The 27,157-nt window shown below is 45.8% G+C and overlaps 1 pseudogene; it reads right to left on the bottom strand.

The window, feature by feature from the left end:
- The window catches only part of LOC105103875 (otoferlin-like), a 102,159-nt pseudogene that overhangs the window by 23,856 nt on the left and 51,146 nt on the right, over nt 1–27,157 (bottom strand).

Below are 27,157 nucleotides of genomic sequence, written 5' to 3'. Positions count from 1 at the left end.
TATTTTTTAGATTCCACATGTAACTGATTTTATACAGTATTTGTCTTTCTCTGTCTGATTTCGTTTCAATAAACATAATATTTTCTAGGTCCATCCATGTTGCTGCAAATGATGGAATTTCATTCTTTTTTTATGTCTGAGTAATATCCGTGTGTGTGTGTGTGTGTATGTGTGTATCACATCTTCTTTATCCACTCATCTGTTGATTGGAACTTGGGTTGCTTCCGTATCTTGGCTATTGTAAATAATGCTGCTATGAACATTGGGGTGTATGTATCCTTTAAAATTAGTTTTTTTTTTTCATTTCTTCCCAGATATATACCCAAGAATGAAGTTATTGGATCATATGTTAGTCCTGTTTTTAGTGTTTTAAGGAACTTCCATACTGTCTTCCATAGTGGCTGCGCCAATTTACATTCCCACCAACAGTGTACAAGGGTTCCCTTTTCTCCACATTCTCTCCAACATTTGTTATTTGTAGACTTTTTGATGATAGCCATTCTGACAGGTGTGAGGTGATATCTCATTATGTTTTTTATTTGTATTTCTCTAATAATTAGTGATGTTGAGCATCTTTTCATGTGCCTGTTAGCCATCTATATGTCTTTTTTTTGGAAAAATGTTAAAGTCTTCTGCCCATTTTTCAATTGAATGTTTTTAGTACTGAGTTGTAAGAGCTGTTTACACATTTTAGATATTAACTCCTTGTCATCCATGTCATGTGCAAACATATTCTCCAATTCAGTAGCTTGTCTTTTTGTTTTGTCAGTGGTTTCCTTTCCTGTGCAAAGTCTTTTAAGTTTAATTAGATCCCTTTTGTTTATTTTTGCTTTTATTTCTTTTGCCTTAGGAGACATATCTAAAAAAAGATTGCTACTATTTATGTCAAAGAGTGCTCTGCCTATGTTCTCTTTGAGGAGTTTTATAGTTTCAGGTCTTTCATTTATGTCTTTAATATATTTTGAGTTTATTTTTGTACATGGTGTGAGGAACTGTTGTAATTGCATCCTTTTCCATGCAGCTGTCCAGTTTCCTCAGCACATTTATTGAAAAGGCTATCTTTTCCCCATTGCATATTCTTACCTCCTTTGTTTTAGATTAATTGTCCATAATGTAAGTGTGTGGGTTTATTTCTGGGCCCTCCATTCTGTTCCGTTGTTCTACATGTCTGTTTCTGTGTCAATACCACTATGGATTACTGTAGCTTTGTGGTATAGTCTGAAGTCTGGAAGTGTGGTATCTTCACCTTTCTTCTTTTTTTCTCAGATTTCTTTGGCAATTTGAGGTATTTTATGGTTCTATATAATTTTAGGATTATTTTTTCTAGTTCTGTGAAAAATATCATGGATGTTTTGATAGAGATTGCATTAAATCTGTAGGTTTAATAGGTCTTTTTTACTTCTTCTTTTGCAAGTTTAACTGATTAATTTCAAGTATCTTTTCTTTTCCAATACAAACATTTAAGGCTGTAAGTTTTCTTCTAAGGACTACTCTATCTGAATTTCACCAGCTTGACACGTAGTGTTTTTGTTATTTTTAAATTCTAATTATCTTCTTCATCTTTTATAATTTCTTCTAAGCCTACATATTTTTCAGTGACATAATTTTTATTTCCAAAAATATACTGTTTTCCCAATCTTTCTTTTTTATTAATTTCTCCTTTAGTCACTTTTTTGGACAGAGACTATAGTCTGTATGATGTCAGTCTTTGAAATAACTTGAGGCTGGCACTATGACCTTAGAATTGACCAGTATTCATTAAAAAAAATAATCCTTGCTTTTAAATGTGTCTCGTGCAATGGTTGGGTTCAAAGTTTTCTGTACATGCATTAGTCTTTTTAATTGTGCTGTTTATATATTCTCTATAGTATTGTTTTTGACTGCTTCATCTATCAAATAGTAGAAAGATATGTTATTAACATTAAAATATTATTTGCCACTGTTTGGTAGATTAATTGCTCTTCATAGTTTTAAAATAGTTTTACACTATATTATTATATATTGTATACATATATGTTTATAATATTACATTTTCCCAATAAATTAGACTATTATCATTCTATAGTGTATCTCTATCTCTAGTCATGGTTTACGTTAAAATTTTTTTTCTGATATTAATAGATTATACTTTTTTGATTAATATTTCTGCCTGTATATCTTTATCTTCTTTAGACATTCAGCCATTTGAGATTTTGTGTCTCATGTGTGTCCCTTTTAGATACCAAATACTTTGCTTTTATTTTTTATTGGATTTATGATGGCTAGTGTTGTCTTTAACTAAATTGCTTTTTGGAGTTACATCTGATTACTGATGTATTACTGCATCTTATTTACATTCTATATGTCCCGCTTGGTTTCTTTTGTTCTGTGTTTTGCCTTCTAATGTATTGAATTATGTTTTATTTTCCCTCATTTAATTTTTTTCCCTCTACTGGTTTGAAAATTTTAAGTGTGTATTCTATTTTTTGGTACCTCTTTCTACTAGCTTACTCTCTGCATGGAGTCATATATAATTAATATCTTTACACTCCTACCAAACCATAAAAAGATTCTAAAAAAAGATGATTCACATGCCTTCATCTTATATGATATTGTTTTGTATTGTTTTGTTTTGTTTTCGAGCTTGTTTTCTCTCTGAGACAAATGAGATGTTATTACTGTTTTTTGCACTTAACTGTATGCAGATATTTATGTAACATTTTTATTGTGATAAAAACATACAAAATTGCTATCTTAACCATTTTTAAATACACAATTCAGTCGTGTTAAATAAATGCACACTTTGTGAAACAGATCTCTAGAACTTTTTCATCTTGCAAAACTGAAACTCTCTATTCATTAAACAACTGTCCATTTTCCTCTTCCTCAGTTCCTAGTAAGCACCATTTACCTTCTGTTTTTTTATGAATTGACTACTTTAGTTACCTTATATAAGTGGGGTCACACAGTGTTTGTCTTTATGTAAGTGGCTTACCTTACTTTGTATAATGGCCTAAAGGCTTATCCTTGGTGTAGCATGCATAAATTCTTGGGGATTGTTGGATCATTTGGCAATTTTATTTATAGTTTTTGAGGAACTTTCATACTGTTTTCTGTACTGGCTGCACAATTCTAGAATCTTTCCAGCAATGCACGTGGGGTCCAGTTTCTCCACATCTTTTATAGTCACCATTGTAATGGGTGTGAAGTGATACCTCCTTATGGCTTTAATTTGCATTTCTCTGATGATTAGTGATATTGATCATTTTAAAAATATGTTTGTTGGCTATCTGTACGCCATCTTTGGAGAAATGTTTATTCAAGTTTTTGCTCATTTTTAATTGGATTACTTTATTTTTTTCTTTTTGTGTTATGGGAGATCTTTATATATTCTGGCTATTAACCCCCCATGCGATATAAAGTTGGCAGATATTATCTCCTCTGTAGTTCCCTTTTGACAGCACTGATTGTTTCCCTTGCTTCACAAAAGTTCTTTACTTTGATGTAGTACTAATGATCTAGTGATTTTTTTGCTTTTTTTAATTTTGCTTTTGAGGGACTATCCAAGAAATCATTGCCATATCCAATGAAGCTTCTCCCCTATGTTTTCTCCTAGGCATTTTAGAGTTTTAAGTCTTAAGCTTAGGTCTTTAATTCATTGTCAAGTTAATTTTTGTGTATGGCTTCATTCTCTTGCATGTAGAGATATTTTTCCCAACAACATTTGTTGAAGATATACCAAATATTTTTATTTAGTATTCCTTCTTGTATCTCAGACTTCCATCAAAGCTCATTTTGTCCTGACTATAGTCAATATTTTAGATTAGTTTTTAACTTAGCTTGTTTTGGTGGTATTTTTCCTGTTTGAAATGTGGAATTTTTTTTTATTAAAATATAGTTGATTTTACAATATTGTATTAGTTTCAGGTGTACAACACAGTGATTTAATATTTATATATGTTGTACTTCATTTAAAGTTTTTTTTTTCACCTGAATTCATGATGATATGTTTTCATTGGCTATATATTCAACTTGTTAAAAATCAAAACCTGCAGAAATAGTTTTTCTTAAAGTATTTCTTAATGCAGAATCCTGGAAATTCAAGCTACCAAAACTGATTTAATAAGCATGAGAAGTTCCGTAAGTTAATAACAGTATGAAGTAAGTTGACAAAAAGTTATTTGAAGTCATGCTGCTTGCAGGTGATTTCTCAAGGAATCTTTTTCAAACTAAAAATTCAGATACTTCTCATATAATAAAAATGTATTTCAAGTGCATTTTAGGTTTTATTTATTTTATTTTACTTCTTTTTGAGGGAGAGGTAATTAGGTTTGTTTATATATTTATTTATTTATTTATTTATTTATTTATTTAATTCGGTGGCAGTACCAGGAATTGAACCCAGGATGTTGTGTATGCCAAGCACACATCCTACCACTGAGCTATACCCACCCTCTCAAGTGCATTTTAAAACAATGTGTAGCCTCTTTGTTTATTTTATAAAACTGGTAAAATTCTGATAGGCATACTGCATACAACTCATGTGAAAAAAATACGAAATGCTTTACATACAAATATAAACACGCAGATGTTATGTATATATAATCAAATCAAATCATGTTCTATAATTTATAAATTTGCAAGTGTTTTGATTTGGTAATTTGTGAGTAGTTCAGCATTATAAAATCTGTTAATTTGGAAAATAATAATATCACAATAAAAAAACTTAAAATTTTCTATAAATGCTGTTAATGCTGGAATTCAGTATGTATATTTAATGATAATCTGATGAATTAGGTCTAGAAGATGAATTAGGACTAGATAATCTGATGAATTAGGACTAGATTTAGACAATAAATAGAAGAAACTAATCTTTATTGAGCTTTTTACACTATACCAGATGCTGTACTAAATTTCTCTAATCTATTCACGCACAGCTGAGTTTAATATTACAATTACCTACATTTTACAGATGAAGAAAATTGAACTTAAGAAAGAATTGAGTAATCTGCCTAACATCACACAAATTTCATTTGGCAGAGCTAATCATTACATTTGTTTAGTTATGAAGAATATGTTATTTCCTCCTCAAAAATTCAAAAGAATCAACTAGAAAACAGGACTAGAGGTGATCAAATAAAAACAAATATATTTAAATGTAGTAGATTTTAAAGAACTGAAGACTTTGGAACTAAAACAGATCAATTGACTGCTTTGTAAGACATATAATAAATTGTCAATTTTTCCAAAATTAATGTACAGTTTTAATTAATTCCAAATAAATTTCCAATAGATTTTTGTTCTGTACCCAGACCAAATATTTCTAGAGTTTATTTCTAAAATAAAATGATTGGAAATAACCAAGGCAAGTTTGAAAATAATTAATAAAGGAGAGTGAATTGCATGGTAAGATAGTAGAAAAACAGGAAGTTTCACTAATTCAAATTCTATGATAATGTCACAATAGACTTCTTGATTAGTAGAACAATCTAAAAAGGAGAGAATTATGCCCAAGGGAATGGAAGACTTTAATCATATAAGAAATTATCTACAGAAATGATTTTTCAAATAAATTGTGAAAATAATTTTTCAACAAATAGTAATGAAATCATTTAAAATATTTTTGAAAAAATAAAGCTCTACTTCATACTGCATTATTTTTCTAAAGAAAATATAAGTGATTTGTTTTTTATTCCTAAGATGTCTTGGGTACATAAGCTGAGAATAAAACATGAAATAATTTTTCAGAATTACTTACATAAAATCTCATAAAATGCAAATACACATGTAAAAAATCAAAATGAGTAATATAGCACAAATGAATGAGAAAATTTTGGTATTAATCATATATAAAGAGCTGTTATAAATTAATAAAGATTGACATACAAAAATGACTAAGGAAGCAGAATATTTATTGAAGTATCAGTGCAAATAGATATTTAATCAATATATGAACTTGTTTACTCTCATTCTTTATCAAAGAAATGCTATTTGAACCAACAACAGTGTGTTGTATTTCACCTATCAAATTAGCAAAGAAGGAATAGAATGATAATACCAAATAATTGTGAGGGTGCACAGCTTCTGGAAGTAAACATTGAAATATCTTTTCTGAAGAACTTTGTTGATCTGTGTCACATTTTGCAAAACATGCCTGCACTTTATCCTAGAAACTTATCCTACAGAGATTATCTGGGTATGTGCAAAGATAGTTAGTTATAATAATGAAAAATTGAAATACAATAAATTTTGAAAGCCAAAAGAAAATGTTGATTTTTTTAAGGATTAAATATTCTATTTTACAAAAATATACATAATGGCCAGTGTAAAAGTAAAATGTTTATTTGATAATTTCCTTATCAAATTAGGTTTATCAAGAAGGAATAAAACATGGTGTAAAACAGGATTGTTGCTAAATTTATCTCTCTGAAGATAACCACATGAGTTATTATCGAAACATATCATGGTGCCTTTGTTACAAACATTATTTTTTTTTAAAGGATTATTTCCTGTAACCAAAGTACTATGTTTTCAAACTATTGGTAAACTTAATAAACAGGTTAAAAATCACAGGCATGAAAAGATCTAATTTTTAAATTACATATGTTAGAGGCAAACTTATGAAAGGACATATACCAGCACAACGGTTATTTCTCCCTGGTGGATTTACAAATAGGTTTTTATTTCTTCTTCCTTTTATTTTCTACAATAAACATATACTATGTGATCCAGGAAAAATATTTTTTAAGTAGAAGTGTTGTTGCACAGCAGTGTAAATGTATTTAATGCTACAGAACTGTGTGCTTAAGATGGTTAAAATGTTAAATCGTATGTTCTAACACTACAGTTAAAAAATAAGACTGTCAGTGTACACACATGTCTTCTTATGACTAAGCCTCAAAAGATAAAGACAGAGTCCTGTCCAGTCTCAAACTGTCTTGGATGCTGCACAGCACATGCTGGGAACAGTCTAGAATGTGCCTCTGAGAACATAGTCATGTTCAGCTTATGAAAGCACAAAATATCGATTTTTCCACTCCTTAGAACTGACTGACTTTTAACAAGGGCATATTGCTTATGTTGTGAATAGAGTTAGCTCTATTTTTTTCCAATATAGCCCCAGTGAAAAGCTATCATTTGACCACTTTCATGCTGCAAAAACTTTCTTTTCACATAATCTGATTATTTACACATGTGGGGTCAATTCACAACGGAATATTTATATTGCCAAAGGCCCTGCTTAATTTTAACAGTTACTTTGTAGAAAATCTTTTATTTCGTTAAAATATATGCATCTTTCTGGTGTGTGAAAGAAATCTTTGCCATCAAGAATCTTACAAACATATAGCAAGGGCAAGGCCTAGTAATACAGTAGGCAAACTGAAAACTAACTGAAGAAAACAAGATACATCTTGTCATGGACTTGCAGAGGTAAGAGAGCTCAGATCTTACTGGGTGATCCAAACGTGACTGAAGAAAGGGTAGCATTTAATTCAGAACCTTGAGAGATGTGAAGAGTTTCCAAAACTAGAGAAGGGGAGAGTGGAATCTCAAGTAGAATGATGTGCACCCTGAATACAGGCATCCTGAGACTGGAGCCTTTGTCAGGACACGACAGCAGGCATCCAGGATGAGTGAGACGAAGACTCCGACATAGTGAAAGTGAGGCAGCAAACGGAGGTTCCCATCTAGAATCCGATGCACAGGCTCAGAAATTTATACTGAGTTGGACGTAAATCCACTGACATCATAATGGGACCCCAACTTTAGTGGGATTAAAATGATCATATTGTGGAGGATGAATTGGAGAAGGGCATGACTGAAAACCTAAGCACAGCTTGTGAAGCTGCTGCGTTCATTCAAAGAAGCACGGAGGACTCTGCCAGTGAGAAAGACGCATCTCGGGGGTGCTGCAGAGTACCTGTGGAAACTGGCAACTGGTTAGAGACAGGGGCGGAGTGGGGATTAAAGAAAGGCAGGTAGAAAAAATGTTCCTGTGAATAGTTGGCAATGACAAATCAAAATTTCAAAATCCAAATATTAATATATAAGTTTAAGCAGAAAAATTATTTTCATAACCTAATCCAGTTTCCGGTTTTCACCTGTCAAATCTCTGATGGAATTAAGATCTACCTGAGTCATACAACTAGTCTATTATAAAGCGATGGCTCAACTCGAGGCTCAGGTTTGCCTGTCCATTCTTCTTTAGATTTTAAATTAAGAATACCTTACTTTAACATGTTGATTTTTCTTTGGAACTTTAAAATTAATATTTTTATGTTTCCCAGCATAGTTGGATTAAGTAAATTGGATTAATATTTTTATTCATTTTATAACTGTTCAGGATAATAATATATGAGAATCTTAACAATGTATTTAGGTTACTTTAGTGTTTTTCTACACATTATCCAGTTACATTTTTCTGATTTAACCCTGCCCAGATCAGCCTGAAATAATCATCTCCATTTTATAGCAAGAAAATTCACTCACACTCAGAAACTTTAAGTAAACTAGCAAACTGAGAAGCTAGAACTTGAACCCAGGCTTTCTGACTCCCAGTCACAAACAGCTTCTAGTTGCAGAAGAAAATGTAGGTTTTCCATTTAGTATGATACAATTCAGTGCTGAACAAAACCTTCATTATCAATTATTCCAGAAGTTGTAAATCTTTCTGGAGAGGACATACAGGAAATAGTTTGGCTTTGCCACCTATACAGTTCATTCAGATACTCAATTCTACTGTCGTATCACAAAAGCAGTCACAGACAAAATGTAAAGGAATGTGTCCAACAAAACATTCTTTACAAAAACTGGCTGCAGGCTGGATTTCACCCATGGGGTAGAGTTTACTGATCCCTGACCTAGCCTGTACTCTGATTTCTGAGAAGAAAACTGTTGACTCCCTAGAGACTTTATTAGACTTGTGCAACTACTTCTGGCTGGAGCCCAGAAATCTATTTTATTTTACTGCTTTTGATTCTAATGTCTCTTTCTAAAGAGCTATTTAATAATATCAGCCTAATTGACAAGATTTGTATCTTCCCCATTCTCAGCACTGTAATGTATAAATATTATTCTAATTGGTCTTTTGATGGTGTTCATGGAATTAGTTTAGGTAGTCAGTGATGACTTAATTATGCTAACAAAGTTCACTGACTACATCTTTCTCTGGAGGCTTCCAGACATCTGGTCCCTTGACTGTTGATCTGCCTTTCTTCAAGATTCTTCACTGCAGGATTGTGAAACAAAGTCTTTAATAAGCAGAATCCACAGCAATTGTATCAGTTTAACTTTGCAGAATAGGAACCAAGACTCGTAACAGAGCAGAGGAAATCTTAAAATTCTTTGTCATTCCCTCAATCCCATGTTCCAAGGGAACTATGATTAATTTTCAGTTGATAAATGGTAAATTGACACTTACCATAAGACATAAAACATTTACGTAATTGTGCTAGGTAGTTTTTATTTCATCATTTTTTTTTTGAAAAAAGATGCAACACATTTACATAAAATAGTATAATAGTGCTTTTGATTTGTAATTCAAGTATGGATTCTGCTAGTAACCTTAGTCAAAGGCCAACATTTTTCTTCTCCCTAAGATTTGATTTTAGGAAACCTATCTTTATTACATTTTCTACTTCTAAAGGACTGTTTTATATTAAAGTAGGCCAGTTTTGGTCTCTCACAGTGCTTGGAGTTTAAAATAGAAGATTAAAAACAAGATAGAAAACTGCACTGTTTAGATTTACACCCCTCTCCCAGCTGTGTGTGTGTGTGTTTTGGTGTGTTCCAAGCTTCAAATAATAACTATTTGTTAGCAATGCAGCCACACTGTTTCGATTTTGAATAAATTTTGATGATACACACCCTTCCAGTTTAGCTGGTTTTATCCCCTCATTCAGAAGGAAGTTACTATTATTTAAAAAAAAAAAAAACCTTTAAATCTCAGAGGGAAGTCATAAATGAGCCTTGAGGTCTACTGTTTGTGTCTATATTCTAGTTCTGCCATCTCTGTTATAATAAATGAGTTCCCACATGGTCACTATAGGCAGACTACAAATGCAGACTGAAACTTAATGCCAGACAGTGGTCGTATTCATTATTTGTAGCAGACTTAAAGCAAGTACAAAGTTAAGGGGGAAAGCAGAAAATATTTCCCAGTTACATCCAAAGAATAACTTGATGTTGCATTGGTACTCAGAGATGGAGGAGCAAACATATTGGGAACATCAGGAAAATAGAAGCCATGCGTTTTCATAATCAGTACTGAGGATTATTGGAAAAGATAGAAAAAAAAAGATGAGTCTTTTGTGCTTTGATATTTTGGAAAATTTGTAACACTTTTAGAATATTTAAAATGATAAAATCAGGTGAAGGAAAAGAAAAATGAAGGAACAAGAAAAATGTAAGTAATCTAGATAGATAAATGAAAAGCTTTATTAAACCAAGCCAAATTATGCCATACCTACTGTATTGCATTTTAAAAAGCATGTCTCTATTCTCATATTTTTAATAGACTTAACCCCTTTGTAATCAAGAAAGTACATGTTTAAAGAAACTGATAAATGTTGAATTTAATGGTGAACTGCTAACACCATTATAAAGTACAAGTGAATCTCATTATAGCTAGACAAATTCTTATTTTTATTGGCAATTAAAACCAATGTTGATATACAATTTCATCAATGATAATTGTGGTACTGAGATATAAGATGCCATGATAAATATTGCTATGCTGTATTTTCATTTCAGGAAGAAGTAAGCTAGTTAAGAATTGATTTGCCTTTCTGTTACTACTTACATTTCTATTAAATACTGTGCTGAAGAAATGGGAGAAGTATATGTTTTCTAACACCAAAATGGTAGTACTTTTAGGAAACATGGATTCAAGATTGATTATGTATTTTTTTTGCTTATATTCATTCCTTGAGAATCCTCTAAAATTCAGATTTTTATGTGGCCACAAAGAGATTCTTTAAATAGTGTTACAAACTATAGTTTTATATTAGAAGTATTTCAAATTATCATAATTTGTTGCTTTTGGCCAAAGTCCATTTCTGTTTCTAGAGTAAAGAACAGGTTCACTATATACCTTAAGCATCTTAGATATTTTAAGCAGAATAGAGTTAGAATAATTTTTTGAATACAAAAATATTTTCTGAATGAATTTTACCTCATTAGATACATGCACTTCTTAGTTTGGCTATAGTTTTGGTGTAATTAAGAAAAAAAGTTAATTACTTGAAAAGTTTAGTCTTTTTGTAAAGCAGTAAGAAAATTGCCTTTTCTAATGTTCTTCAATTATTTTAAAAAGTATTATTTCAAAACAAAGTACTGAATAAAGGCTTATGTACAAGATCTTTTAACTTGAAAGGTCTTTAAATATATATTCTTGGATCTACAAAAACATAGTGACATCTGTTTTTGATGACAGTTACAGGGACAAATTTGAATTCTAGATCTGTATTTAAAACATTTCAACATATGCAATGATAACGATCTTCGAAGATGGCACATGGTGGTTATTTTTAGTATGATTAAAGATGTCTGAAATAAATTACTAAAAAGTAGAAAGTCATGGCAAAATCAGAAGTTTTCATGGTTTGATATTTAAGAAAATTCAAAACAAGCTATTGAATAAAGATTTCTGTTTGTTTCATAATTATGCAAATATGCAAATTAACTTTCCAGAAACTTTGGTTTCATTGCTAAAATAATTTAGTTTGCTTATTGACATTGTGCTTCTGTTTTGTTAAACATTCATGTGAATGAGAAAATGGGATTTTTGAGGTGTTTTTTAAGAAGAAATAATAGAGAGATAGTAATACAGGAAGAAAATTAAAAGAATTTGCTGTGAATCTCATTTTCACAGTAGTTCTGGGTTCCTATCCTCTAGGAATAAATCACCCATGTGCAGTTACGGTCATTTTTAATCTGTGTGTGTTTTTTGCTCCATTTTGCAGACAGTTTTAAATTTTACTACAGTGGCCCTATACAAAAGTAGCTTGTGCTGGTGCGACTACACTGAAGTCAGAGATGGGTGCTGGAGAAAACCCCTTCTCCTTGCTAAGAGATGATTTGCCCCTTCTGTGGCTGTGCATATGGTCTGTCCTGTCTGAAGACAGTTCTTTCAAGGGTCATCTCAGAGTTTAAAATGTATGAGACTAACATTCTCATTTGTATTATACCTTTTTCCAACCACAGCAAAAGTACAGATGGATAAATAGATGATTGATTTAAAGTAGCTTTAATTATGAGTTGGTGCTTCTATCTGAACATACTAGTTTAGAATAGTTTTCACATGTATTAAGCTTTTAGTGACTACTCATCACATGTTTCTGTGTTTTTAATTTAAAAATCAGAGTTTTAATGAGAAAACCAGATAAATTGTGTGTGTGTGTGTGTGTGTGTGTGTGTGTGTGTGTGTGTGCTGTTTGCTAAGACAGTAGAGCATGAGCTGTTAGGAACACGTTTGGTCGCTGGCTTCCTAATTCAAGGTGTTGGCTCTTACTGAAGATGCCATGGTGTCGCACGTTTTTTGTGGCTGAGAAACTGTTTGTAGTTTGTGTCATAAGTTATAGCTCAGATTTGGTGCTTACAAAAGTCTGCTGCCAATATGTAACCACAGACCAGACCATTAGCTTGCATGAGGCACTTTACTGTTGCCCTCAGTTTTACTTAAAGGTGAGAGCTGCTATGAGTGTGGGCATGGAAGAAGCTTGGCTCTGGTGCCAGCTTGCTCTCCTCTCTGGCCTCAGTCTACCTATATTTAACATTAAGAGGATTGTTCCATACCAGCATTTTTGAAGCAGCATTCAGTAGAACACCTGGCATGGGAGTTCTTGGAATGCTTTAGAAGAATTCACACACACACACACACACACACACACAGAGAAAATAAGTTGGTGAAATAATTTATTCTGTGTCTTCCTTCTAGAGATTCAGAATAGCATTTGTATACTAAAGGCACTGAGATGTCCTGTACCCAAGGACCCGTTTAACCCATATGACCCAAGAACTCCCTTCAGAATACCCATCATAGTGTTCCATGGAAAATGTCTAGAAATGCTGAATGGAATGAGCTCAGAGGTCTCTTCCAGCTCTGATGCTCTGTGGCTCTAAGTGTCTGTCCATCACGCTGCTGAACTGATCACAGTAAAAACCACTGTAGATAAGGGCCTCAGCCTGCTTCCTGGTGGCCAACGATGCCTGATATCTGCTATTGGATGCTGCAGCTTTAGGGGCCCATGAGAAGGGGAAAGAGAAACAGCCAGGGTGTGACAGGAGGGGGGCTGCACACCCCGCAGGGATCCAGGGCTCCAGGGCTCACCCTCAGTGTTGCCCATCTCCTCCTCCTCCAAGTCAAATCCTGAGGCCCTCTACCCAGGCGATAGAAATAGAAGCAAAAATAAACAAATGGAACCTGATCACATTTATAAGATTTGCAGAACAAAGGAAACCATAAACAAAAAAAAAGACAACCTACAGGATGGGAGAAAATATTTGCAAAAGATGAGACTGACAAGGGCTTAGTTTCCAGAATATATACACACCTCATACAACTTAATAATAAGAAAACAAACAACCCAATCCAAAAATGGGCAGAAGACCTACACAAGCAATTCTCCAATGAAGACACACAAAGGCCAATAGGCTCATGTAAAATGCTCAGTATCGCTAATTATCAGAGAAATGCAAATCAAAACTACAATGAGGTATCACTGCACACCTGGTGTCAGAATGGCCATCATTCAAAAGTCCACAAATGATAAATGCTGGAGAAGGTGTGGAGAGAAAGGAACCTTCCTACACTATTGACGGGAATGTAGTTTGGTGCAGCCACTGTGGAAAACAGTATGGAGATTCCTCAAAGAACTACAAATAGATTTTTCATATGATCCAGCAATCCCCCTCCTGGGCATAGATCTGGAGGGAACTCTAATTCAAAAAGATACATGCACCCCTATGTTCATAGCAGCTCTATTTACAATAGCCAAGACATGGAAGCAGCCTTAATGTCCATTAACAGATGACTGGATGAAGAAGTTGTGGTATATTTATACAATGGAATACTACTCATCCATAAATAATAATACAATAATGCCATTTGAAGCAACATGGTTGGATCTGGAGATTGCCATTCTAAGTGATGTAAGCCAGAAAGAGAAAGAAAAATACCACATGACGTCACGTATATGTGGAATCTAAAAAAAGACAAATGAACTTAATTACAAAATAGAAACAGGCTCACTGAAATAGAAAACAAACTGATGGGTACCAAGAGGGGAAAGGGGTGGGAAGGGATAAATTGGGAGTTCAAGATTTGCAGATACCAACTACTATATATAAAATAGATAAACAACAAGTTTATGCTGTATAGCAGAGGGAACTATATTCAGCATCTTCTAGTAACCTATAATGAAAAAGAATATGAAAACAAATTTGTATATATACGCATGCCTGAACTATTATGTTGTACACTGGAAATTGTACATTTAAACTGACTATATTTCAATTAAAAAGAAAAAGAAAAAGAAAATGGGCTTCAGTCAGTACACACTGGACACTAAATCACCAGGTTTCAATCAAGGTGCCACTGCCACCCAGTGGTAGCCTGTGCAAATGACAGGAAGAGGCACATGGCCGCCTCTTGGAGCTCCTGCCTGGCCAACTTGAATCCAGGAGGTGATGGCAGGAGAAGATACTACTGGGTGACCCCAGTTATCTGCTCTCCTGCTCTTCAAACATTTTTCTGGACACACAGCCGCGTAGCTAAGATGACATCTCCCAGCCTCCTTTGCAGCCAATTGTGACTATGGGTCTTGAGTCCAGCCAACATGAGTGAAAGTGGAATTTGCAGCTTCTCGGTTGGGCATTTAAAGGGAAAGGAGTGTGCCTCCTCTTGTCTTGACAATTCCTGTGCACTGGTGTTGGGATGTGATGGCAAGCCATCTCTAGCCACACAGATGCCAGTAACAAGATGGCAGGGTATTGCTCCCTGACACCATGGAATCACCACACCACCTTCTCCTTGCTTACACCAATCTAACTTACTACAGCAGCTTAGCCTGTGCTCTGACGAACGTGGATGGTAAGCAGTACACCCAACTTGGGACCCAGAAAGGGCCTGTGGGGAGAGTGTGGCTGGATCAGCTCGGCTGAGGAAACGCCACCACAGGCACACGTCCCTCCTGGTCAGCCGGTCAGTCAGGGGGTGCCTTGAGCTCAGTCGGCAGTGTGGAGAAGGGACAAACGAGGACGAGGAGAATTGCTCTTTCTGGAAACCGCCATCTGGCTCAGCAGACAGAACCCACGTGCACACAGTAGGGGAAGAACGTTTCACAGCAACGGTGACCGAGGGGTGTAAAGCAAAGTAGCGTGAGGTGTTAGATAGAAATAGACGTGCAGGTGCTACTGAGAAGTTGTTCCCTTTTGGCCTCTGAGTGCATGTTTCTCTTCTTCCTCAAAGGTCACCTCCTCTGTGAAGCCTTCCCTGACTCCCCCAGGCACTGAATTGCCTTTGTTATCCCACCGCAATGGATCTGCTTACATGTCCATTTTGCATGTCCAGGAAATACCAGGGCAGGTACGGCATCTTATCTTTAGGCTCCCATAGCACCCGGGTTGGTGTCTGATCATATATACTCAAGAGATACTTGTGCGAAAGATGAATGAAGACAAGAGAAAACCAATCCAGGAAAGGGGGACTGGCCCTCCATCCTGGAAAAGGTGAGTCCTGAGCTAGAACTTCAAGGCTGTGAGACAGGCTGCTCCAAGCTCATGTTGACGGAGTAGGGGGCAGGAAAGAAGCTGGACTGGAGGGTCTGATGGGGAGTTGGGGTCACCTCTTCCAGCCTAGTCCCTCCTCGGGCCCCAACCCCGGCCCGAGGCCTCAGCTCTTTCATGGTGTCAATGGCGGCGAAGCACGCGGACTTACAGTCCCACATATTCTCACCCGGCTCCTCCTCCTCCGTCTCTTCTGAGATGCCCTTCTCCTTCTCCTTCTTCTCATCCTCATCAGCCTGAAGGGCTGGCCAGGTCCGGAGTCCTGCATACATCCCCGCACCCTGGCCATTCCCAGAGCCCTGGACCATCTGGGAGTCCCCCATGCATTCTGACCATCTGCTCCCCAGAAGCCCTGGGCTCCAGGAGGCTCTGGGGGGCCCCCAATGTCAAAGGGGCAGGGCCTTGATTTGTGGAAATGGATGCCACGGCCCACAGAGGGTCATGACCTGCCAGCAAGAACCACCAGCCAAGGCAGAACCAGCACCCGGGGGCCCTGCTCCCCAAGCAGCTCTCTCCAGCTGCCTCTCCGGGGCTGCATGCTGGCCGGAGTGCCAGGGGCTGGGGGTGTCTCAGTCCCTGAAGCTGCTCCCCTTGGCCTGATACCTTGCATGGTGTAGGGTCTTCTCTCCCCAGAACCCCCTGTGGTCCCCACACTCACCACGTCCACCGTGGTGGCCGCATCAGAAGTCTGCAGGGGTGAAGCAAGGAGACAGGGACAGGCCTTAGCCACAGGGCTGGATGTGGAGGCAGCGGCCCAGCCAGGGAGGGAGGAGGAGAGGGAGCTGACGCAGGGACGCTCCCTGTGCGCTGCGAGCGCCTGTGCTCACACAGCCAGTTCTGAGGCCGTGAAGGCTCTGCCTCACAGATGTTTCCTCAGACCTTCCAGGGCGGTGGCTGGCAACCCTGGCTGCACATTAGAATCACTGGGGGCTTTCAAAAGTGACCGGTTTCAGGGCTCCACTGAGTCTAAATGGGGGTGCTGGGCCCCGGGATGGCTGCGCATGGCCAGGGGATCCCTGCAGCACGCAGGCCGCGTCAGAAGGGGAGGCTGACAAGGCACGTGGCCGGCGCTCGGTGATGTTGGCTATGGGGGGGTGCAAGGGCCTCAACAGGGAAGTGGACGCTCAGTGACACAGCTGAAGAGGATCCTGGTGACACGGCCCCACAGGAGCCCAGGGCCTGTGGGATGATGGGGAAGTTTGGGCCAGTGCCGTCCTCTGTTCACTGATGGCCTGGACACCCTCAGAGGGAGGTCAGGAGGCTGGGAGCTGAGGGGGGCATGATGTCTCCAGGTGCAGCCCCAGAGCCCTAGCCGTGCCACCCGGGCCTGTGGGCCAGGCCTGGGCCTCAGCTGCTCCCCTTTCCACAGAGCCACACCCGCACTAACTCAGCTGGGACTCTCTGGGGACCAGGATGATGGGGGTAAGGGAAGGTCCTTTCAGACCCAGCTCAGGCTTCAGAAGCTAGGGGACACCCCAGGCTGCATGAAGCACACGATGTGAGGAATGGGGTACAGAGCAAGTGATGGGGTGCTGGGGGAAGGCCCGAATTCTTTCCTCCACACTGTCTGGATTCAGGATGGCCTGTTCCAGACCAGCCTCCATCCTGCCCTCCTCGGCAGAGGCCACCTCCACACCTGAATCCCCAGGTCTCCCTCTGGTAGATAAACAGCCCTAGTCCCAAAGGACGAATAAGGAGCTTCCACCTGGAAATTCGTCCCCAAGCCAGGCATGGGGAGGGTCTTTTGTGAATGGCTGGGAAGGAACCCAGGGACCCTCTGGAAAGAACACTGGTATTCACACAAGGAATCCAGTGCTTATGGTGTTTGTTGGAATAAAAGTAATTGCAGGCTATGACTTCACATGGTCACTGTTCTCCCTGCCTCTCACACATGCGTACCATGCGTTCAGGCATGTGTCCCCAGATGCACGCACACACACACATGCAGAATTGAGTCCTCCCTCCTAGGACAGTCTAGGACAGGTCTCTGTGCACATGCAGTCAGGGGAGGCCCTGTCCCATCACATGCTGAAGGGGAAGTGACTTAATGTACTGTCTCACAGGTGGACTGGCCTGGCTCTGGTAAAGTGTCACATGCAGGTGCATGTCCACAGCCAGCGTGGGACTGACCCCAGGTACCTCACCGCGTCCAGCTTCACCATGGTCTCCAGCTTCTTGATGGGCACCTCTGGCTCCATGTTCACCACGACCTCCCCTGTGGGGTGGGAGGAGGATCCCCCCATTGTACAGCACATGGCAGCCCCGGGGAGTCTGCCTGGACAGAGAGATGGACAGACAGACAGGGAAGAGCAGGAGTAATGGTGAGAGTCAGGGGTGGATGAAATGACCAGAGGTTAAAGCTGATTCTGGAGCTTTCTGAGGGGAGAGGGAGGGAGGCGACAGCTGAGGGAGAAAAGATGGGCACAGGCAGAGGACAAGGTGGCCAGAGAGGAGGGTGGGCTGCGGTGAGTGACACAGTGGAGGCCGGGAGGGGGCCTGGGTCTTCTCCAAGACCTGGCAGAGGAAGCCATCTGCCCTCGGGCATTCTAAGGACACCTGGCCCTGGCCCTTTCTGGCTCGAGAGTGAGGGGCAGCCCGGGGCAGCCTTCCTTGGCCCCTGGGTGGGTCCTCCCTCCTGGCCTCCCTGACTCTGACTAGGGGGTGAGCCCAAGGAAGAAACCCTTGGAGCACCATCCGTGGGCCTTGGGGCATGGCCGTCCCTGCGCTATTCCAGTTGGGGGCCAGTGGTCTGGGGGCCGGGAGAGGAAGCGCAGCAGGGAGCTGACGGCTGGGAGCCCCCCAGGGCGCAGTGGCCAAGGCCCGGCAGCCGTTACGCAGATGTCCGAGGGTGGCTGCAGGGGCTCATTCTCCGGGAGGTCCTGGGGGTGGGGGCTGGCGCGGCCTGGGCCCAGAGAAGGGCCAGAGGCACCCGGCCCTGCCCAGCTGCCCGGCTGCACCCAGCTCTGCCCAGCGACCCCGGGGCCCAGATCTACCACTTCAGATCACTTGAGGGTGCTGAAGTTGGGGTTCTTCCTGTAATTGTGGATCAGGGACGAAGGCACCCCCTTCCCCACACACTCGATGTCCACCGTGGCCGGTCCACCTGGGCCAGGTTCATGTCCTTGAGGTCCCGCAGGCCCCAGAACAGCACTTGCGTGAGTTGGAGGGAGGCGGGGGAAGAGGAGAGCCCCTCAGTCAAGGGCACCAGCTGTGGGTGCCAGGCCACCTGAGGAGGACTTGGCCCCTGGGTGGGCAGTGCGTGGGAGGGGGCCGGGCGCGGACAGCTGACGAGGGGTGGGTGTCCTGAAGGGGCTTCAGGGTGAGGGTGGGTGTTGGAGGCAGATGGAGGGCTGGGATAGGTCCTGGATGGCAGTAGTGTGACAGTGCAGAAGGGGCAGGCACTGGATGGGCAGCAGTCTGGGTCTGCTGCCGGCTCCTTGGTGTGACCTGGGGCCAGTCACTTCCCCTCCTTGGCCTTCATCACCCTTATCTGGAAAATGAGGCATGGCCTGAGGTTGCCGAAGACCACTGGAGTCTGATGCCAACCATATAATATGTGCACAGACCCTTGATAGGGAGAGAGCGAGGAGGCCGGGAAGCCGAGCACATCAGGGCCTGTCGCGGGCAAGGACGGGCAAGGTGTGCAGTCCTCACACACCTCATCTGGTACTTGCTGAGCATGGGCCAGATGCTAACGGGCACAGGCATAATGGGACCTCGGTCCACATCCACTGGACCATTGATGGGCGGCAGGTCAGCCTTCCCTGCTGGTCCAATCTGGGAAATGGGGGACATAGTGTCCTAGCCTGGGGAGAGCTCCCTCTCCTCATGAGTTATTTGCCACGTGACCTGGGGAGACAGGGAAAGCTGAACAGCCTGGGTTCCCAAGAACCACATCCTCAGCTTCCATCACAATGGGCCTCACAGCAGGATGGGGAGGAGGCTGGCCCCGACTCAGTTCCCTCTTCCCTGCAGCCCCACCTGCCAGAGCTCGAAGGTGGCCAGCAGGTCCCCTGCAGTGGTGCTGCCCCGGTAGATCTGGTAGGACTCAAGCGGGGGCGGGAAGCAGGTTGGGCAGTATGCCTCACCGGCCAGCTTTACCACGGGCTTGGCAAAGTTCCGGCCCATGTAGTCAGCTTTGCCCTGACACGACAAACAGCCAGGGTAGCCTCTCAGTGCTTGAATTTACCAAGCATGTTGATATCCTGGATCACATTCAGTCCCCCACAGCATCATGTAGCTGCAGGGGTGATCATCCCATTTTACAGATGGGGAAACCAAGTCTCAGGCTAGCTCAGGCCAGGTAGGTAGTGAACGGCAGATGCAGTACTCAGACTAGAAATGGGTGCGCCTGCCTCTAGTCCAGAGCTCACTCGGGGCACCCCAGTTCTCCACTCCCCCACTCCAGCGCTCCTGTGGAAAGCTGGGCAGCTGACTGTGGTAGGTGTGGGCAGGGGCCAGGGAGTCCCTGGGTTGGGGGAGGCAGGGGACAGCAGGCCTTACTGACACATCTCTTGAAGATTCTGGGCCTGAGTTTGGGCTGTCTGTGCTGGGAGGCAGGATGCCGTGGCCCATCTCCTCCCTGAGGCCAGAGTCCCCGAGCATCAGGAAGGAGTCAGACTGCAGTGACAGGCCAGGGGACACCTGAGGTGTCCTGGAGGGGCTGCCCAACCTTCCAGCTTCCCAGCAAGCACCTGGCTGAGGGGCTCAGGGGAGAACGGGGGAGGGGGCCACCAGTGAGGTTGTAGTGAGGGGACATTGGGGTGGTCCCTGGTGCCGAAGCCCACCTACACCAGTGTCCTGGCCATAGATTTCAATGACAATGATGGGGGGGTCGTCCAGGAACTCGAGCTTCCCCATAGCACTCAAGGGTGTCGAACACCAGCACCTGGTCCCAGGTGGGGCACAGGGTCTCATTCAGCACCTGTAGCTCAGGGCGGGGGGGATGGGTAATCAATGGTGGTGGGTGGGCAGATACCTGAGCAGGAGTCACCCCCAGTCACTGTGGTTTCCAGGGGACTCGGGGGCGGGAGGGACATATTCCCTGACTCTTCTGGGAATCTTAAAATGAAGGTTGATGTGAAGTCTGCTCCTGACCCTGTTCCCTCAGCGCCTGCCAGGTCTTCCCTGTCCTCCATGCAGAATGTAAGTGCATTAAAGCCTCCACCATGTGGCCCGGGTCCCCAGGTATCTGCCAGGCTTCCCTCTGAGGGTCTAGGGTGCTGGCTGATCTGTCTCCCCAGGCCCTAGAAGCTCACAGGCCTCCCCCAGTGCCCACAAAGCCAGTGCCGCTCCCTCCTCCCCCAGCCCTCACTTCCATGCACTGACTCTGGTCGATAAAAAGACTCAGGTGAAGAGTCTGAGAGGCCACTGCAGTCAGCTGCGCAGAGGCTCCGAGCCTGGTACCTGCGGGCAAGGGGCTGGAGGCCTGCTTCTCTGTGGGGAGCACAGGCCGGGAGGCTGGGAACAGGTGGCCCTAGCGCTCTCCCAGGGTGAGGGCTGGAGCCAGGGGCTTCCCTGGGCCTGGCCGCAACCTGCCTCACTCACTGGTTCAGACCAGACTCCTGGGCAGGAGGGAGTGCAGGCCCAAACCCAGGGCCGACTGGACTCCCTCGAAGCCGCAGTGCAGGCCCCACAGGAAGTCCCTGCGCTGCCTGCTGTGGCCCAGCTGCAGGCAGGGCTCCAGCCTGGCTTGAGCTGTCCAGCCCACCGCGCCGAAGCCCCACTTCCCAGGCAGCTGGGGGTGGGCACAGGGTCAGCTGCTGGAGCCTGTGGGGTGAGGAAGGGGCAGGGGGCTGCAGGAGGCCGTGGTCAGAGGGCCTCTGTCCCTTCGCAGCCATTCCACTGGGCTGTGGGTTTGGGAACAGAGTGCCAAGGAGGATGGATGGGATGGGACCCGCTGTCATTTCTGCTCTCTCCACCTCTTCTCTGAGCACCCCATCAGCTCAGGCCAGCTAGACCCGGGGTGGGCATGCTGCTCCCTCCAAGGGGAGACTGACCCCTTGAACGAAGCCCGGACCCCACCACCCTCTAATCTCGCTTCCCTTCTGGCACCTTGAGGAAGAGCGCCTTGATCTGGTGCGGTCCTCACCCAGCTCCTCCCCCACGATGGAGAAGAGCAGGTCCTGGGGGGGCACCAGGCTGAGGCCATGTGCTTGTCGTCGCTCATCATCCATATGAAGACGTCGGGGATGCTGTGTGGGCCTGTGGTGGGCAGGTGAGGGCCCATAAGGGAGAGGTCCTGCCCCTTGGCCAGCCCTGGACCCATGGAGGGAAGGACCCCTGATGCTGGGGTTTCCTTCTCCTCCCACGGATCCAGCAGGAAGAACACCCAACAAGGTGAAAGGCTTGGTCACCCCCGTCCCCTAACGGCTGTCAGAGCAGGAGGGGCCTCCTGGGTGGTCTGGCTCAACGCCTCCTGTGCAGCCCCACTTCTGCCTCGGGTCACTGGGGTTTGGGGCTGGCATCCCCTCTGTGCATGCCTTCAGGGGGCACACCTTGTCTGCCAGGAAGCGCAGCTTCTGCAGGAAGTTCTGGCTTAGCCTCAGCTTGTCCCACACTGTGTGCTGCTTCACCTGTGCCCGCAGGGTCTTTGCCTGTTGCCCCATACTCTCCGGGGTCATGGGGTGTATGTTGGGTTCAGTCCATGACTTGTGATGGAGGCTGGCCCTAGGGGCTGTGACTTCAGAGCAGATGTCCCCCCACTTTGAGTTCCCTTTCCACCTCCAGACCCTGCCCTGTCCCCCATGTGGTCCAGCAGCATCCGCACCAGCTCCCGCACGTGGGACTTGAGGCACTCTCCGTCTAGCCTGGTGTGGGACGAGGAGCCCTGGTGCTTGTCAGCCAGTGAGAGGAAACGGCTGGGACAGAAAGCGGGGAACAGGGCTTAGCAGAGCCCACCTGCCAGCAGGAGGCCTGCAAATGCGTCCTTCTCTGCCAGCCCCCTCTTCTGCGTGCCGCGCCACTCCTGGCCCGTTCAGCAGCCCTGCGGCTCACCAGCAGCCACAGCTCAGCTCCTCCAGGATGCCCCGTTGTCACTCAGGGTAGGACTTGTCCGTTTTGATCATCATCCAGGCCCTCTTCCTGTGAACCAGGAGTGTGAGCCCCAGCCTCCATCAGCTCCCCCAGATGTCTTACCCCGTTCATCACGGGGACAAGGGGCTAGCACCCTAGGACCTCCCATGAGCACTGTCCCTGGAGTGTCCCATCGTCATAGGGAAACCACCAGTTTCTCTGTTTTCAGAGCCTGGAGGCCTTCATGTTCACGGGTCTTCAGTTCCTGAAGGAAGAAGCCACTTCTGGCCTGAGTCTGTGGTCTGGTGGACTCACAGGGGCTGGGCGGGACTCAGGTCTAGATGTGAGCGGTGGAAGGTGTGCAGGCCAGAGACAGAGGGATTGGTCAGCCGCCTCCAGGGATCACAGGGGCTGGGTGGCCCTCAGGCCCTCTTCCACTCTTAGGACTTGGGTGGGGACAGAAACTCCTGCTGGGGCCATTCCTGCAGAACTTCACCCACCCGACAGCAAGCTGCTGGGCAGACAGGCCTCTTGTGTTGCGAGGGAAACTTCCAGGCTGAGGGAGGCCATCCGAAGCAACCCCCTCCCCAGCTTTCCCCTCCCTCCCCGGCCTGGCCACGACCAGCTTGTCTGTGATGTGTCCACGATGCTGGCTCTGCAGAGGCGGTGGCACTGGTCTGGCCATCAGCTTTTGATGCAGATGCAGGGCTTGCACTCCAAGTACGGAGGTGGAAGTAGTTCCTGGGGGGTGGGGAGCAGGTGGGAGGTTGAGGCCTGGGAGCCCAGAGAGGTGGCAAGGGGAGCGGGCCATGAAAAGATTGGGGCAGCGGGCAGGGCCTCCCAGCACCCTCTGTCCCGCTGGCTCGCCTGTCGGTGGTCTGGGTCCGCATGGGTGGGGTGGAGGAGACTGAGGCTAAGTCCCCAGCCTCGTCAGTCTTGTCATCACTGTTGTTCTGGATCAGATCAACCTCCTTCTCGTCCCCTGGATCCTTCTGAGGCCAAGGCCGCTGAGGGCATGACAGGCCATCAGCTTCATTCCCATAGTTGCCTGGAGGCAGAGGAGGGCTTGCGAGTACCTAGGGTCCCCACCCTGCCCTCCAGTCTCAAGCTTTGTGGAAGGGAAGAGGGAAAGTCAGGGAAAGGGGAAGGTGCTGGGGTCAGAGCCAGCACAGACAGGACAGAGCACTAGCCAGAGAAAGAGACCTCCCTGGGGCCCCGATGACCGCTGAACTCAAGGTCCCGCCCGGGAAGTGCCCTGGACTCCCACCCTCTCCTCGCCCACCCGGCAAGGCCTCGCTCCCTTCTGCAGGGGGCTTCTTTCCTGCCCGCGCCCCTCACACAGCCTAGCCCTAGGCGGAGCTAAGGTGCGCCCGGTGGGGCATGTGTGCACTCAGGGACGGATGCTGTGTGCTGTGTGGGCCCCTGAGGACACGTGAGGGAAGTGGTCAAAGTTCCCCTCCCCCCAGGGCTGCAGCGCGGGGCCTGGCGGTGACCACCCAGCACCCCACACCCCAGGCCTGAAGACCCCTCTGTGAGCCCAGCTCTCACCTATGGTGACCTCACAGGTGATGGGCTTGTCTCCATTTTCCCAATCGATCATTGAGGCCTCCAGAAAGGCTCCAAATAGAAAGAATTCTCCCACCTTCCACATGCAGCTCTGTGGAGAAGGTGGTTCAAAGCATCCTGAGAACTTAGCCGGGATGTTGGGCCTGGGGCCAGGCCTCCTCCTACCATCTCACAGACAGGCCCTGGTGGCTAATGGTGGGGGATATGCTACCCAGCTGTGGAGCTGGGAGCCCGGACACTGAAGGTCCAATTCCTTTTGCCTCCCAGCCTGGATGTCCCTGGGGGAAAGGCTGCTCTGTCCAACAAGAGGACATCCACCGCCAGGAACAGGGCAGAGGCAGGGCTCCACCTCAGGACCTCCGGGCAGAGCAATCGCAGGCAGTGGAAGGGGACACTGCTTCCTGGGCAGGGAGGTCTCATCCTGGGGTCCGGCCCCCGAGGCAGGCAGGGTGGCCACAGGCTGAGCCCAGGCCCAGGCTGCTGGGGCAGGAAGGGGACTGAGCAGGGGGCTCTGGAGGACAGCACAGCACCCCCATCCCCCCAAGCAGGGGCCTCACCTCCGAGACAGGCATGGCCTGCTCCCCCTGCATCTCCGAGGGGCCGGTGAGCTCAGGGTTGGAGGTGTCCAGGACTTCCACCCCCGGGCCCCACATGAGGCGGGTAAGAAAGAACACGGCCTCCCCCAGGCCCTCGTTCCGGTCCTGGTGCTCGTCGGGCAGCATGTGGTTGCATATGGAGCTGCACACGCTCACCCAGGAGGGCCCAGCGTGGGCAGCACGCCTGCGGGTGGGGGCAGAGGGTGGAGGGGCTCGCTCGGGGTGGGGGGACCTCTTTGGGGTGCTCCCAGCCTGCACCTCCTGGTTGCTGAGCTGAGGACCTCATGCCTGGCTCAGGGAGTCACCCGAGGCCAGAGAGGGCCTGGGGGGCGGCTTGAGGCTCTCAAGGGGCCGCGGAGAGAGCTCGTGTCTGCTGTGCATGGTGATGGGGTGGCTTTCTCACGCGCATGGGGCACTGTTATGTGTCACCTTATTCCCTGTGGGGCCTGAGCCAGCGATGGCGCCCACGTACACCCACATCCACGTCTGTGCAGCGAAGTCGTGCTGCCCACTGCCTGGTGCCTGCTCCCGGGCCGCCAACAAGCCACTTAAAAGGACGGCTGTGTGCCACCACAGTCTCACCTGCTTCCGCAGACCCCTCCCCTCCTCTCCAAAGGTCCTTCCTCTCTGCCTCTTAAAATTGGCACAGAAAACAAAATGGCTTTGCTCTCCTGGGTGTAGACTCAAGATCCAGCAGCTCTGGGAATCTGCCCCTTTTTTTCCCAAGTTTCTCACAGACAGAAGTCCAGATGTCAAATGATTGTCATTCCTGACTGTCCTCTGTGAACCCTGCCCACCTGGCCTCAGGCCTTTCTGTCCCATGTGGAGAGTCCGTGGACACTGAGGCTGGCTCCTTCCAGGGACAGCTGGGCCGTCTGAGCGTGTGGCTGAGGGACACAGAGGGAGGGCACAGTCTCTGGGCCAGGTCCACCCCGGGCATGCCGGATGATTGTGGCATGGATGCCATCCTCGTCCGTCTCGTTGGCCTCATGGGGCAGCTTGGTGTCGGCCCCCTTGCCCACCACGGCGACGTCACACCTCCCGTGGCCCCTCGGCCCCGCGGGGACATGCACGGGGGCCGGCAGGACGGCCCTCCCGCAGGGCAGCCAGGGCTCTGCGGCGGTGAGCAGGGCCCCGAGCCCGGGCCGCTCCCGCCCTCGGGGCCGCCGCGCAGCCCGGAGTGGAGCACAGTGTTGGTGCATGGAGTCCAGGCTGTCGGGCCCAGTGGCCCTGGGGCCACAGCTCCGCCTGCCTCTGGGCCAGAGGACACATGTTCCCCGAGCCACGGCCCGGTCATGCCCCCGGGGGTGTGGTGTGGCGGAACTGGCGCCTCAGGAGCAGGGGGCTGGGACCTAGGCTGCTCCAGAGCGTCAGGGTCTTGCTGGAACAGATGATTGTGGCACGGATACAGGAACAGGTAGCCAGACGGCTGGGTGGGGAGACGGATACAGGGTGGGTGGGGGGCTGCCAGGCCAGCTGAAAATGTAGACGGATGGATGGGTGGATGGTAGATGGATAAATGGATAGAAGATGGATTAATATGTGGACAGGCGGGTGGGTGGATGAGTGGATACACGGGCAGGTGGACAGGTGTGCACATGGCTGGCTGAACTGGGGGACATTTAGCAAGAAAGGAGAATGAGACTCAGGAAGGACATAAAATCTGCCTTCAAAGGTAAAGGCTATTTGAAGAGGGAATGGGTTTATTCTTTCTGTCCTTTCATAGAGAGATCAGACTAGGTGTTTTTAAGGTCTCTTGAAGTTTCCATGTTCTATGGTTTTGTGATTTTTATGTGTATAATCTTGGGTTTTGAACTTCAGTTTCCTGGCCTGAATGATAGTTATAATGTGCACCAGCCAAGTGTTTGCTAGGGTGAACCTCAAGGAATCGCCAATTTGTTCAACCTAGTAGTTTAGTGGCACCTCCAAGACACAACTTCTCTTGGCCTCATTTACCTCTTCTGTAGAATGGGGAGGAACGCTGATGCCTCCCTCACTGTTTGCTGAGGGTCAGATGTGATAGTCACACATTGTAGTGTCACTGTCAAAGGGCTAACGAGGTCCTTACTGTACCCCCAGTGACAAGTCCACTTGAGGGGCTTGGGTGGAGCCCAATGCCAGCTTGTGTGCCTGTGGTTCCCGGGCTGGCCGTGTGCTTAGCTGTTGTCTGTCAGGCCAAGGGCACTTTCTCTGCCTGGCCCAGCCATCGTCACCAG

Source organism: Camelus dromedarius, chromosome 30, assembly GCF_036321535.1.
Source record: "Camelus dromedarius isolate mCamDro1 chromosome 30, mCamDro1.pat, whole genome shotgun sequence".
Classification (NCBI taxonomy): Eukaryota; Metazoa; Chordata; class Mammalia; order Artiodactyla; family Camelidae; genus Camelus; species Camelus dromedarius.
Note: the sequence above shows the minus strand (reverse complement) of the source record. Positions and strands in the feature narration are given on the sequence as shown.